Source organism: Manis pentadactyla, chromosome 3 (assembly GCF_030020395.1).
Source record: "Manis pentadactyla isolate mManPen7 chromosome 3, mManPen7.hap1, whole genome shotgun sequence".
In the NCBI taxonomy this organism is placed as follows: Eukaryota; Metazoa; Chordata; class Mammalia; order Pholidota; family Manidae; genus Manis; species Manis pentadactyla.
The window spans coordinates 131242714-131257612 of NC_080021.1; the positions used below are offsets into that span (position 1 = coordinate 131242714).

Here is a 14899-nt window from a genome sequence, read left to right on the forward strand (position 1 = left end):
GGAAAGCCTGAGGCTTCTTATCTGGAGCCCTCCAAGTATTGGAAGCAGGGTGGTATGACCACTGCAGTGGGCATGGGGGAAGTGATGTGCATTGAGGCTGGACAGAGGGGCATGGCCAAAATTAAAGTGTCAATAGCATGTGATGATGGCTGTTGGGTGGGGGGATATTTAAGGTGTGTTGTGAAGGAAAATAACTGCCAAGGTAAGCTCCTAAGGTTCCCACCTGGAGAGATGGATGAGACCATTTACTGAGGGAATGTTAGGCAAAGGTCAGGTTTTAGGGCAAGACCGTGTGTGAGCTTGATTTTCATCAAACAAAGGTCCAAGTGTCTTTAGCGCAGTGGAGGCTCACATGGAGTGGGCAGGTGGATAATGTGTCCAGGGCCTGCAGTAGCATCTGGGATCGGAGCACAGCGGGAGTTATCTGCATTTAGGTAGGGACTGAAGTCCAGCTCCAGCATGTGGACAAGATGGCTTGTGAGGAAAAAGAGAAAATAGAGGACTTAGGACTTAGACAGCCTCAGGAGACTCCAGAATTTGGTGTTTGGAAAGGCAGTGACTCTGCAAAGAAGTAAAAGGAGGAGCTAGACAGTAGAAGCAACTGCATTGACGGGTCATGCTGTGGAAGCCAAGGAAAGGAAGGACCTGAGAAAGAGGAGGCTCAGCAGCATGGACTGGCAGGAAGAAGTAGGGTACAATGAGAACTGGAGAAAACTATTGCCTGGGAAGTGATGAAAGCCGCTGGTGAACCAAACAAGACATGTTTTGATAGAATCACAGGGTGGTAAGTTGAGGACTGAACACGGATGCAGAAATGGATATGGGCAACTCAGAAATATTTCCTGAGACTCTGGTTTTAAGTTGGTGGCTCTGTGGTTCCAAGCTTTTATTTTTTAAAGGGTTTTTTAAAATTAATTTTAAAATATGGAGATATGAATATGTATTAAGTGTCAGTGGGAAGCTAACAAGTGCATACTCTAGTAAGATAACATGTGAGTTCTGGGAGAGGTCCAGGGAGCAGCTTAGCAAGCATGCTGCAAAGAGAGGCTGCCACTCAGACAGGATGCTCTGTATCCCTTTGGAAGTGGAAGAGTTTTCAGTGCTGACAAGGTTCCCCTGGGACTGTGGGTGTGGAACTCCAAGAGGAGTGGAGGAAAAGACTGAAATCATGCTGGGTGACATTTGAACAGTAAGGAGGAAGATTGAACATGGGGTCATTGCTCCCAGTGAGTGAAGATCCTGGAGGTTGGAGCTGATAGAGAAAAGGCAAGGGCATACAGTAGGGAGCTGTGAGCCATTCATCAATGAACACTTATTTGTGTCTGCTCTAGTTATTAGGCAGGTCAGCAAAACATGCTGTAAAAGGCAATAGCTGCTGCTATGTCCAGAATCCAATGATAGTTAACATCAGACAGTGTGAGTACCACCTGCCCTCAGCAGGTTTCCATTCATGACCAGGACCCCCCAGAATCATGACAGACATGAACAGCTATAGACCAAAATGCAAAAATACCAAGTAAGGGATATTCTTACATACTCAAAACAGTGCAGATTCAGTTACAGAGTGAGGACTGTTGTGGGGAAATGAACTCAGTCAAGGAACAGAGGAAAAGCATGTTGGCAAGAGAAGAAACATGGATTTAACCAGATACAAAATAAGGAGTCCTTGCAGGTCCATCTTGGAGAAAGATGTAAAGAAGAAAATCAATTATTTTAAGATTAATTGGAGAGTGTACTAGGTAGATTAGAAAAGGCTAATGCTGAAGACCAGAATTCTATCCAGAAGCAAAGTGCAACTGTAAGACAATAGGTGTCATGCCAGGTGTAAAGGAGAACAAATCTGAGACAGTGAGCAGAACCATTAAGATGCTCCTCAGACAGCAACCATGGAAACAGCCCAGGGACCCTGACCCTGGAGCAAGTGTGGAGAGGTCCTAGACAAGCTGGACCTTCAAACACCTCAGATTTAGGGATCAGTAGCTCCAATATACATATAAGCAGACTGAGACTCCAGGTGGTTAAAGTAACAGCTCACTGATGCACAGCTAGTAAGTGGTAGAACCTGCATTTCAACTCAGGTATAGCAAACCCAGTAAGGCATCCAAGCCTATCCAAATCAGCGACAATTGAAAAGGAGCTCTGGATTCTAAAGTGTTAAAGAAGAAAGTTTTTTACACTAACCTGTAATATTGCCTTAATTTCAGACCAGTCTGTTTAATTTTAAAAATGCAAAAATGATGCTAGGTATCTAATAATGGATGCGTGTCTCACCTGAGGGGAATTGCTGCCTGGCAAGTTCTCTCTGGATATGGTGAGACCAAATAACAACAATAGAATGTTAGTGGTAAAAGGATTTATATCAAGCTTTATTCTCACAGTGGAGGTTCGAGTGCTGGAATCATGTCTGCCTCTCGGGTGTTCGCAAACCATCTCTGTCCTGCCTTTCACTGGTATGTGTCACTGGCCCCAATAAGCATTGGAATTCTTCACTCAAGGGGCTAGTAGAGAGGGCACTACATTGCTGTAGGTATGCACCCCACATGGCCAGCATAGGCATCTGTGCCATGCCACTCCACAGATTTTGGGTCCAGTCTTGTACCACCCCACAATGGGAAAGGTGGTTATTACCTTTATTGGGGCTGTTCTGGTGATGCCTTCTGTAGCCAGCAATGCATGCCCTGGTACAGGGCAGCCAACTGTTTCTCAATTAAGGTGTATCATACCTCTGCCCTTTTCCAGAGTTATGACCAGAAGACAGGTTGGCAAGTTCATTCAAGCTGCTGCCAGAGGCCCCAGCCATAACTGTCTTCAGTCACATTAACATCCAGCTCACAGGGACTTGATGGCTATATCACACTCAGGGCCTGCATGACCTTGACTGCCTGTTTCACTGCAGTAAAGGCAGATGCAAATGCCTCATCCCGGTCCCACCTAATACCCTTTCATACTAAATGGTATAAGGGCTTCCGAATTTGTGCCAAGTGAGGGATAAACACTCTCCAGTAGCCCAAAAGACTCAAAAACTCTTACAATACTGCCACAGTTGTAGGGACAGGGGAGGCCTAGACTCTGTATATGACTTCTTCTGGAATAAGTTTAGTCTTACCCAACCAGGCAACACCCAAGAACTTGACTAAAAAACCAGGTCCCTGAATCTTGGTGCTGTTCACAGTCCATCCTTTCTCCTGTATATGTTGCAGCAGTCTAGGAACTGCCCCTTCTAAATCTGCAAGAGTATGAGACATGAGCATGATATTATCAATATAATGATACAGATGTACCATTTGTGGTTTCTCCCATGCTGCCAAGTCCTGGGCTACAAGTCCATGACAGCTGGCAGACTGTGGAGGTATCCCTGTGGAAGGAAAGTGAATGTCTATTCCTGTCCTTCCCACGTGAAGGCAAATTGTTCCTGACTTTCCAATTCTATGTCAATGGAAGAGAAGGCATTAGCAAGATCTACAACATAATGATATGTTGCTAGTTCATGACTGAGGGAATCCATCAGGTCTGCAATAGAGGGGATGGCAGCATCCACAGGGTGTATGACTTTATTCAGTTCTCTGTAATCCACAGTCATGTGCCAAGAATCATCTGGCTCTTTTACTGGCCACACCAGGGAATTAAAAAGGCTATGGGTGGGCTTTATAATACCCACCTTCTCCAGTTCCTGGGGGGTTTCTTCAACTTCTTTATGCCCTCCAGACAATTTGTTTTGTTTGGTATTAGTCACCCACTGAGGCACAGGCAAGCTACAGCCAGGTGCTTAGCACATCCCCTCAGAACTGCCTTCACCACACATATCCTCAGTCTGAACTCACCTGCAGTGGTCTGCAACCATAGGCCCTGCAGGATATCTATCCCCAAAATATATTCAGGGATTAAAGAAATATACAGAGTATACTCCTTTAGGGGTAGAAAACCTATTCCCAATTGGATTTGGGCATGTTTCACTCTGATAGCCTTACCTCCATAAACAGCAGGTGTTCCAGGAAACTGCTCAGGGTTGCCATAAAGGAACTTTCATCCTCTGTCTACAGAGCCAGGGCACACTGTACATTTACTGGAAGCCCAATAGATTGATATTTCAACATGTGGCCTCCAGTCCCCACCTGGTCCCCCAAGGAGGGTGTTTGACCCTCCTCTCAAACCATTTCACTAATTGTCTTCCTGTGCAGGTTCAGGTGAGGTTGGCTCACTGTCCTGCAGAAAGTCTCTCAGGTGCACAGGCCAGGCTTTTGGCTCTATCTCTGGGCTCTACTTCTTGGTCCTCAGTGGCTGAAATCACTGCTCTGGCTTCAATTGTTGCCACAGCTCCTGTAAGATTCTATTTGACTTCCCATCCAATTTCTCTCTGTCTGCTACTTCCCCTATTAAATCAACCCACATCTGGATCCTCATGACCTTCATGGCCCTTTAGACCATTCCTCTCAGTAGCAGACCATACTCCTTTCTGTGCCCACATCACTTCACCTCCCCCAAATCTGCCACAGTATGGGTAATTACATTTATGGGCTGCCCTAAGTTAGGATCAAGAATGGCCACTAAGGGCCCAAAGAGAGACAAGGGAGCCATTTGCGGCACCATATCCCTCATCCCTGCCATAACCGGCTCCTCATCTGGGCCATAATTTGCCAGATTATAAATGGCATTTTTCATGCCTAACTCCTGTTAACACCTACTGGAGCTCAGTACACATCTGCCATTTGGCTGCAGAAGATGGCAAGTCACCCTGATTGGGCCATACAGTGTGAAGTGCAGCCATTACCCACTTGAGAAGTGAATGATTCCCTAGGGTCTGGTGTGCATTCTGCAGTCACTGCTCCAAGGCAGGATGAGTTTTCAGGGAAGCCAGCTTTCCCATCTCTGATCCAGACAGAACGATCCCATCCACCCCTAAATCCCAAAGGCACAGGAGCCAGGCTGATATGTACTGAGGGCTTCTCCCCAAACCAGAAGCCCAAATCCACCAGCTCTGCATGTGTATAGGAGTGGAGCTAGAGTTCTCTATGACCTGGGGAGGTGGCTGCACCTCTCCTGGAGGAACCCACAGTTGTTGCATCTTTTCTTGACTACAACTGGGTGGGATTTCAGTAGAGGAAGGGTTCATACCTCTGGCACCACTTCTACCTCCTTTTTCTCTTCCAGCTCCTCCACCATTTCCAGTACTGACGGTAGCTCTCTCATTCTGCAGAGCCCCTCCTCTGCTATACCCTTTACCTTTTCCACAGTGCCTCACAGTGATGCTAGCTCAGTCTTCAGAGCTCTCTTACCTTTCCCTCAATACCTCACAGCTGGCATTCTCATGCTGCCTCTTCTCGTGCTTCTCACAGGGGTACATCCTTCACCTTCATGGCCTTTTACCTCTTCCACAGTGCCTCACAGTGACACAATCTCATTCTTCAACAAATCTTTTACTTCCTCCACAGCACCTCACAGCCTGCATTCTTGTGCTGTCTCTCCTTGTGTTACCATTAACCCTTCACCATCTCCATAGCACCACGCAATGATGCCATCTCAATCATCAACGAATTTTTTTCTTCCTTCATGACCTTTACCTCTGTGGATAAAGTGAAGGTTCCTATGGCCAGGATTCCCACCTGACCCTGGTTGGCTAGCTCACTACACACATGTAGGCAATATACTGCTACTGACTCTATAAAGAGTTCCACCCAGTGCTTTGGGTGATACAGTGGCATGACTGCTGGGCAGCAGGAGAGGAGAGGCTGGAGTGGCAGCAGCACCAAGGACAGAGACTGAGACGGCTGCGGGGGGGCAGAGAGGCCCAGAGGCAGAGACTGGCTTGCTGCGTGCAGACTCACTCTGAGTGGACAGGATTCTAGTGACTGACCTGCAACCATGGGAATAAAGTTGGGTATAATCCCTTCACCCCAAGAACATTCCACTGTCATTTCTTTAGTCTCACTGAATCCATAGTGAACCTGTCCTGGCTGAAACCCATTGGCAAGACACTTGGTGATAGCAGGATTCATTGTTGACCAAGAAAAGAACATGCTGCTCTCATGGGAGTGTTTCAGCAGGCTGTGCCTATGGATGGGGAGACATTCAAGTGTCCTTCAGTGGACATGTGGTCCAACATCATTTGCCTCCTAGAGGACTGGGCCCCACCCCAAGACTGGGAAGGGGTGGAGGCAATGCCTGAGGCAGTAAAGTTGACTCTCAGTAAAATAGGGAATTCCATAGAGAAACAGAGTGCCTGTGAGGCCACAGAAATGGTGGGGAGTTTTCTTCTCACAATATTGAGAAAGGCTGTAAGGGAGAAAGATGCTCTCCTGCAGGAAGCATGAGAAGAGGCAGCACGAGAATGTGAGCTGCAAAGTGCTGTTGAGGATGTAAACAATTTGTTGGTGATTGAAATGGCATCACTGCAAGGAGCTGTGGAAATGGTAAAGGATGTCATGGTAGCCCAAGAGGAAGCAGCACGAGAGGCAGCAGCAGCTCGAGAAAGAGCAGCACAAGAAGTAGCAGCATGAGAGTGCAGACTGCCAGGTGCTGTGGGGCAGGTGAAGGACGTAGTGGAGCCGTCAGCCCCAGAAATGGAGGAGCAGAGGTTTGACCAACAGGTGGGGGTGCCAGAGGCATCGGCCCTTTCTGGGTTGAAACCCCACCTGGTTGAAAGCTGGTGGAATGCCCGAAGGAAAATAAAGACTTAGCAACCACAGGTTTTTCCAGGAGAGGTGGAGCACCTCCCTAGGCCACGGAGCACTCTATGCTCTGCTCCTATACTCAGGATCAAGCAAGGAAAGCACACAAGGAAATACGGTCTGCTTCTTGAAGGTAGAATTTAAAGAGCCCATGAAGGTTATGAGGACCCAGATGTGGGTTGATTTAATATGGGCAGGAGCAGACAGAAGGAAATTAGATGGGAAGTCAAATAGGATCTTACTGGAGCTGTAGCAACAACTGAGACTGGAGCAGTGGTTCCAGCCACTGAGAATAAAACAGAAGATAGATACAAAGCAACAAGATCAGCCTGTGTGTCTGCAAGACTTTCTTCTGGAGAGGCTGGAGAAGGTGGGCATTGTAAGGCCCACACATGGTTCTTTTGGTTAACTCGTTTGAGTAGAATTGCTTTGAATAGAGCCAGGATGATCACTTGGTGGCAGTGGATCTCCTCAGGCTTGAAGGTTATTATAATTTGTTGTAAATTTTGTTATTTGTATATTGTATTGTTGTTATGGAATGTTATAATTCTATATAATGTTCCAGCTTCCTTGCACAGGGACCATTGCAGAGAATCAAGGGCACATAGATTGAGAGGTGAGAATCCTGGAGGGGTGGAGTATGGATAAAGTGAAGGTTCCTGTGCCCAGGATTTCATCTGGCCCTGGCTGCTAACTCATTACATATGTGTGGGCAGTACGTTGCTACTGACTCTATATAAAGAGCTCCGCCCAGTGCTCTGGTTGACACGGTGGCAGGGCTGCTGCATGGCTGCTGGGCTCCAAGGCTGCAGGAGAGCAGAGGCTGGAGAGGTGGCAGCACTGAGGACAGAGACTGAGACAGCTGAGGGGATAGAGAGGCCCAGAGGCAGAGACCAGCTTGCTGCATGCAGCCTCACTCTGAGTGGATGGGATTCTAGTGACTGACCTGCCACTGTGGGAATAAAGTTGGGTATAAACCCTTTCACCCCAAGAACATCCTACTGTCATTTCTTTGGTCTCATTGAATCCATAGTGGACTTGTCCAGGGCTGAAACCCATTGGCAAGACAACCTCTTTTTGTGCTTCTCTCAGGAACATATTCCTCTCCTTTAAGGCCCTTCTTAACACTGTGAGGAATAGCCAACCCACAGTTCCCACTGCCTCACACACACTGTTTCTTTAACGACCTCCCTATTTTGCAGAGGACCTCCTCTACTACCTCAGGCATCACTTCCACCTCCTATCACTCCTGGGGAGGGGCCCAGTCCTCTAGGAGGCAGGCCACCTCAGACCACATGCTCAAGGAGGGATACCTGAGTGTCTCCCTATCCATGGAGGCATCCTGCTGTAGTACCCCTCCTGTGAGGGCAGCTTATTTCATTTTGTTTTGTTTTGTTTTTTTTGGTCTGCAGCAAATCTTACTAACTATGTCAATAGTCTTAATTGAAGGGGTTTGCCCCAGGCAAGTTCTCTCTGGATTCTGTGAGACCAAATAACAACAATAGAATATTAGTGGTCAATGGGTTTATACGAAGCTTTGTTCTCATAGTGGCAGGTTGAGTGCTGGAATCACGTCTGCCTCTGGGGCACCTGGCAGGCAGCAAGCAGGTCTCCATCTCTGCCTCTGGGCAGAGCACTGGGCAGAGCTCTTTATATAGTAATAAGGACTATAATGGCTCATTGCCAACAGGTGCATAAAGCATTAGCCCAGCAGGAAGCCAATTACATCATCAAGTAGATTAGGGTCAGGTGAGGATCCTGACCATAGGTACTTCCCTCCTCCCTTCACTGTGTATGTGTTTTAACTTAATTACCAGAAACAGTCCCTCACCAAGAACATAAATCAGATGGGAGAGGACGGTTGGTAGCGAGACTTTCAGCATGTGAACTGGGTAGTCAGTGGAAGAATGAGAATTGTTCAGGCGTTAAACAAATGGTATCTAGTCAAAGAGGGATAACTTATTAGTCAGAGACAACTGATAACTAGTGAGAGAGAAAGATACCTGGCAATGTAGTATCCACAGTGTTTCCCACAGATCTGTCCATTTTAGTAGATACAGAGCCAGACTGTGCTTTTTAATAGCTGCACAGGACTCTCCTGAGAGATGGCCCATCACTTATCAACCAGTTTCTCACTGACTGCTTTTTTTTAACTTAATGAACAGCCTTAAAACATAAATATCTCATCACATTTTTTACTCCCTCTGTAGAATGAATTCCTGTAAGTGGACCTGTGGTTCTAAGAGATGGCCAGTTGACCTCCAGAATTACCACCAATTTCTCCCACCTGTCCAGAGATGGCGTACAGATGGCTATTCCCTCATGCCTACATAGTCCACTGTGTTTTCAAACTCTTTGATCCTTCCAAAAGAAGTCTGTTGCCCACTACTGATTTAACTGCACTTATTTAATTTGTGTGACACTGAGAATCTTTTCATGTGTTAAAAATTAAGTTGTTTTTGTGTCTTTGAGACCTGCCTATTCTTGCCAACTGCTCGGTTTTCTATTTGCAATGATGGCATTTATCTTGCATTAAGGCTGTGTTTGCAGCTATGTCAGCAGACTAGCAATCTCACCCTCACCTGGGACCTTGCTACAAATACTCTGGCCCCACTGAATCGGATTCCCCGGGGCTCAGCAACCTCGAGTTTAACAAGCCCTGAGACGATCTGGATGCTCACAAAATTTGAGACCCACTGTATTAAGGAAATTAGGCCTCCTCAGAAATATTTACAAATATTTCCTCCCAACTGTAGTTTATCCTTGGATAACTTTTAATGGACATAAATTTAAAATGCCTATGTAGTCAAATTTAACAAAATTTTCCTCTTTCATATCCCAGTTTGGAATCATCCTTAGAAAATTCTCCCTACTCTGAGATCACTAAAAATTCTATACTTACATTTTCATTCTTTAAGTTCAAATCTTTGCTCCACCAGCCTGATTTATTTCTGCACCTTGAAATTATTAGTATGTTTAGAGAAATTTAAACAAACAGCTAAAGGAACAGAAGAACAAAGAAGAGATGCAGTGTCACCTGTAAATCTACCTGGGATAATCAAACACTTGGTTGCCATGATATACTGAGAAATGTAGGCTCTTCTCAAAATCTGGGTCACCCAGTCCTTTGCTTCACCCAACAATTCCAGCCACCCCCAGCCCCACCCCTTGGTTGCAAACGCACACAGGCCTAATGACACAGCAATGTCAGTGTACCCGTTGTGTGGGGCCCTGCCCTTCATTCTGTGGCCACGAACCCAACAGAGGCCTCAAAAGAGAAGCACAGTCCTTTTTTTCAGTGTCAGAGGACTACTCCCCAGACACCTTTCTTCAAATCTCGGGGGACTATTTCATAGGCAAGGAGGTAACCCTTGGATTTATGCATGTATGTGCATGGTGTGGAGAAGAGTAAAGTCGATGATGGAGTTGGAATGGCGGGTTCAAGTTTATATAAAAAGGAAAACACCACTGAGCTTGGCATTTAAAGTGACAGTGAACTCCTGGCTTTGCTCTGGATGTGGAGGCCTGGACACTGATCATTTTTCCTCTTTGCTTCGTATCATCTGAAATAAACTCCAAATTCAAAAGTCACAGAAGTGCTCCAATAAAACACTGGTATGTGAAGATGACATAAAGGAGAGCTCCTCCCCAAGGGCTCCTCTGCCCGTGCTCCAGTGAGTCAGAGCCCAGCTTCAGGAGGTAGGGCAGGAGGGAGAGGAGGAGGGAGATAGCCAGGAAGAGGGAGAGGGCCGTGGGGGAGCCCAATGGCAAGCTCCTGGGTTCTCGTATTTCCTCAGAAAAACGATCCTTTCCCAGACATTAATCAGCGTTAGACAAAACAGTGCACTAGCTCCTTTCATACAAAATGCTGCTCTGCCCATCTCCTATCGGGATTTCTGAGGCAGACGACCTGTGTGATGGAAATGGTACCCACCCCTCCAGCACGCACTGATCAGATCACAGGGGCCGTCCAAGGGCTGGATGAAGAAACTGGCACCTTTTCACTGTGGTCATTCACTTCTGGGTTTAAGAAGTCATTACTCATGCGTCAGTCAACTATAAAGCATTATGTTTCACCGGCTTTAATGGCACTGAAATAGAGACATGGAAAATTTGCACACAATATGATACAAAAAGGTCTCTGAAGCGCAGTCGACCATGTAGTGAACACCAGCTCACTAGCTGTTCATTGATTCTACGATGAGTTTGCTGCTATGTGTCCAGTAAAGGACTTTAAATACGAAAATTGAATATCTTTTCATGGGATACAGGGACTCAGTTGCTGATGTTCAGAACCAGGAAACAGCCAGACGCACACTTGGTACCAGTGTACAGCGCTGACACCCACCACTAGGCCTGCTGCCTGAGCCTCTGCCACAGTAGGTCTCAAGGCTGTGAGTGGGTTGAATCCACAAGTCCACCTACTGGTTGTTTTTCACAGAACCAGGGAAGTATTTGATCCAATCCTTTTGTTTTAGTGATGAAATAAAGCTAGGTCCCAGACTGCACAACTAGTTAATGGCAAAAAAACACAGGACATAGGTCTTATAGCAATTTGAGATGATTTGTATACTCATTTTTGATAGCATTTAATTGGTTAATGTAGTCGTTCCTAACATTTCAACTTTCAAACTGTTTTGTCGACAGGTTAACATTCTATAGCTGTGCCAGCCAATACAACAGCTACCAGCCACAGGGGCTACCGACCTCTTGAGACATGGATAATCCAAACTGAGATGTTCTGTAAGTGTAAGACAGAATGAAAACAACTGTAAAATATCTTATTAGTATTTTGTATTGATGACATCTTCAAATGGCCAGATTTTATATATTGAACTAAACAACCCTACTGAAATCAATTTCACCTGTTGACTTTTTACTTTTCTAATGTGATTACTCGGATGTTTTAAATTATGCATGTGTCTCACATATTTCATTTCTTCTGGGTGGTTCTGAGTTATAGGAAAACACTCAGCTGCACTAAGGAGGGAGCTAAAAGAACTCTTTCTTTCCTGAATTTGCCATTGTTAAGAACAAAGGAGGTGAGAATGAGAGGACATTTGTTCCAAGCATTTTAAAGAACTCTTACCCTGATGAAGAGAAACTTGTAAGCCACATAATAAAATAAAAACTAAGGCATAATTTGAAGTCAATTAAATAACTTTTAAGTTAATCCTTAAATATGCATGCATGTGTAAATTTAACTTGCAAAAGAAGATTAGCAATTGTGATGGAACAAACATCAACTTCCCTTTTCATTAAAGACAGCAATTCCCTAGAAAAATAACCAAAAACAATGAACGTCCTAGAAATCAATTCTGCCTTTAGAGACATTGGTCCATTTTGAATACTCATACCAGATAGATTACATGATAGATAAACAGATGGTAGATAATAGGTAGATAGACAGAGTAGATAGATGCAAACTACATTGTAAGTGAGAATGGGGCACAGTGGTTACCTGAATTGAAATGTACAGGTCAGCACTGAGCCATTTTTAACATAAAACAGCTAGCAGGCACCTCCTCGCCCCAGACAACCAAATGCTTCTCTTTGCAACAAAGACAATTTTTAGTGCAAGAATTTACTGCATTTATCTTGGGAGGAAGTAATGATTTTTGTCTAAATCAATAGATTAATTTCCAATATACTAATTGATCAACTGTGTCCACAACATTAGAAGAATGAACACTGTGTTTTCATTGTCACAGATAACTTTTTGATAAAAGAACCCTCATTATTTTTCATAGGTTTTAATTTTTCGGTATGATATATATCAAAGTAGAGACAGCATACCTCCTGAAATAGTACATTTCTAAGAGAGTGAAGTCTTGTGTGCTTTATAGGAGATGCACAGCATGAAATTAATGCTGTCTTCGGTGCCCGTCAAGCTGGAACAGTGCACTGACTGCAGAGATGGCTAGACACAAGCTGAAAAGGGACCTCCCCAACTGGGAATCCAATCTGGATGTTTTCCGAGTCTCCTCTGAGAAACAAAGCTCTTACAGCTGTAACAAGAAAAGATTCCGCAGGTTTCTGCAGCACCGTGCACATACAGTTGCCATCTGCAGAGACAGCTGAGGGGTGAGCAGCGATACTATGTGACGGTACAGTCACCTGTCCCCCCCATTCCCTGTGTTCACTGGGGACTATTGTCCCTATTACCAAATTAAATGTCATGTGCTAAATAGGATGAAAATGTTTCCTTGCCTGTATCTTCTGTTCCTGTAAGATGAACTATTGGTCTCCCTGTGCCTCACTCAGCTCACAGGACCTTGCACATTCCCAGAGATGGAGTTGTTGACAATTTGCGATTTCAGGCAATAATAAAGAAAAAAATATTATTCCCCCACAAATTTGTTAAATGTGTTCTAATTTTACCCTCCCCTTTTCTCTCCCTCCCACTCCACCTCTTCAAATCCAAATGCCACTGGAAAAGAAGTGCATTTGGAGTAATCTGGAATGTAAAATGCTCCAGCCTTTTATTGTTACCTAGAAAATCTTCCTTAAAAAGAATATATTTTTAATTTTTTAGTTCAAAGCAGAAACGGGCCTCATACCCTAAAACTAGCTTCTCACATGGAAGAGCGTCGTTCAAAAGCTAACAAGGGCAAATATGTCTAAAAAGAAACACCTAAGGAAGGCAAGCTGTACGCTGGACAGTCGGGAGAAACTCAGGTCCAGGACAACATTGCGTTTCACTGTTCAGTGGATGTAACCATCATTCTCAGAGCTCCTAGTTTGTCTCCCAAATCCCTTAGAATGTGAATTGGAGATTTAAAGGGGGAAACAGCCTGTTTCCGGACAGACTACTCAGGCAGATTCTCGCTTGACGAGAAGCCAGCGGTGTTTTGCAGGCTAGCCTGGCATCTGAAAGAAATCATTGTCACCTTACGGGAACCACATTCTTACAACTGCACGGACGTGGCACCTTTCCTAGCCTCTGCTCTTACAACAAGGAAACAGGGAAGAACACTGTCGATATCATGAACTACATGCTTTAAAAAGAGAAATAAAATACTTCGCTAAGTCTCAGCCAGGCCCACGAAGGGCTGCGGTCTGGTGAGGAAATGCAAACGTGCCGAACAAACACAGCCTCCTACGTGCTTCGCATTTTTCTCACTTTGTACCACATCTTTTTTGGACTTTCCTAAATTCATCAATTCAACCTCCTCATTGAGAGACACACCTGCACCAAGAATATTCTATAACATTAATTCCTGTTTTAGAAGGAATCCCACACAATGCGCAAGATACAGGTTTTTTAAAGAGCGGGTTTTAGAGAAGGGTATGAAGTCTCAGCCTCCCTGACAAAGACGCAGAAAGGCAGCCTTTTCCTGACCAACTCCAGGATTAGCGTCTCGGTCTCGCGCTCCCAGAAGGCGGCAACCCCTTTGCAGGGACTCGCAAACCTGAACGCCCAGAGCCCCGAGGCGACGCAGCCAAGCCACAGCGAAGGAGAGGAAATCGGTTACCTGAGGAAGAGCACAACTCTGCTCAGCGCTCCTTCCCAGCTCGCCTCGCACAGGACCGGGCAGCGCAGGTTGTGCGGATGCAGCTCCTCCCGGAGGCAGGCGGAGCGCGCGCCCTCGCGCCGCGGTGACGAGGCTGTCAGCTGCCTGCCGTGCGCCCCGCGCCCCCGTGCACCTGCGCCCCCCTCCCCTACGCTCCCCGCCGTACGCCCTCGTGCACCTGCGCTCCCGCGCCCCCGCCGGTACTCTCCCCACCCCTCGGCCCGTACACCTGCACCCCCCGCCCGCCTGCGCGCCCGGTGCATTTGCACCCTGCCCCGCGCCCTTCGCCCTCCGCACCTGCGCCCCGCCAACCGGCGCACCGACCCTCGGTCCCCAGTCCCTGCGCCCGGCGGCCCCTGGACCCGCGACCCCGCGCACCTGCGCCACCCAGCCCCGGCTCCTCCGGTCTTGCTTCTCCTCCTTCCCTCTTCAATCTCCAATCTCTGATTTCTGAGCCGTGCCAACTGCAGCAGCGCGGCGGCTCCTGTTTAAATGGCGCCTGCTCGCCTCCAAAGAGCTCTTGGGTGCCACCTACTGCATGCTTCTGGAATACATGGCAGGACTGGAATTTTCTGAGAATTCAATGAATTAAAATAATTTCATTGAAAGTAGCCCGGATTCTTTTTAGATTGTTCACATTACCAACTATAATTACTACTAACCACATAAGCCTTCCTCTCAGTATAACTAGATACTAAATTAAAAACCTACTCTAGAAGG

At 46.1% G+C, this 14899-nt stretch overlaps 1 protein-coding gene across 2 annotated transcripts in view; it reads right to left on the reverse strand.

Moving 5' to 3' along the window:
- DIRAS2 (DIRAS family GTPase 2) overlaps positions 1-14677 on the reverse strand; it is a 31826-nt gene extending 17149 nt beyond the window's left edge. The window contains exon 1 of one of the 2 annotated variants that reach the window (XM_036913018.2): positions 14558-14677. The gene's annotated coding sequence lies outside the window, so the exon portion shown is untranslated. Of the gene's footprint in view, positions 1-14140; positions 14322-14557 lie in introns of those variants that run through there. The other variant, XM_036913019.2, reaches the window with a different exon arrangement.
- Between the last annotated feature and the right edge of the window lie 222 nt (positions 14678-14899).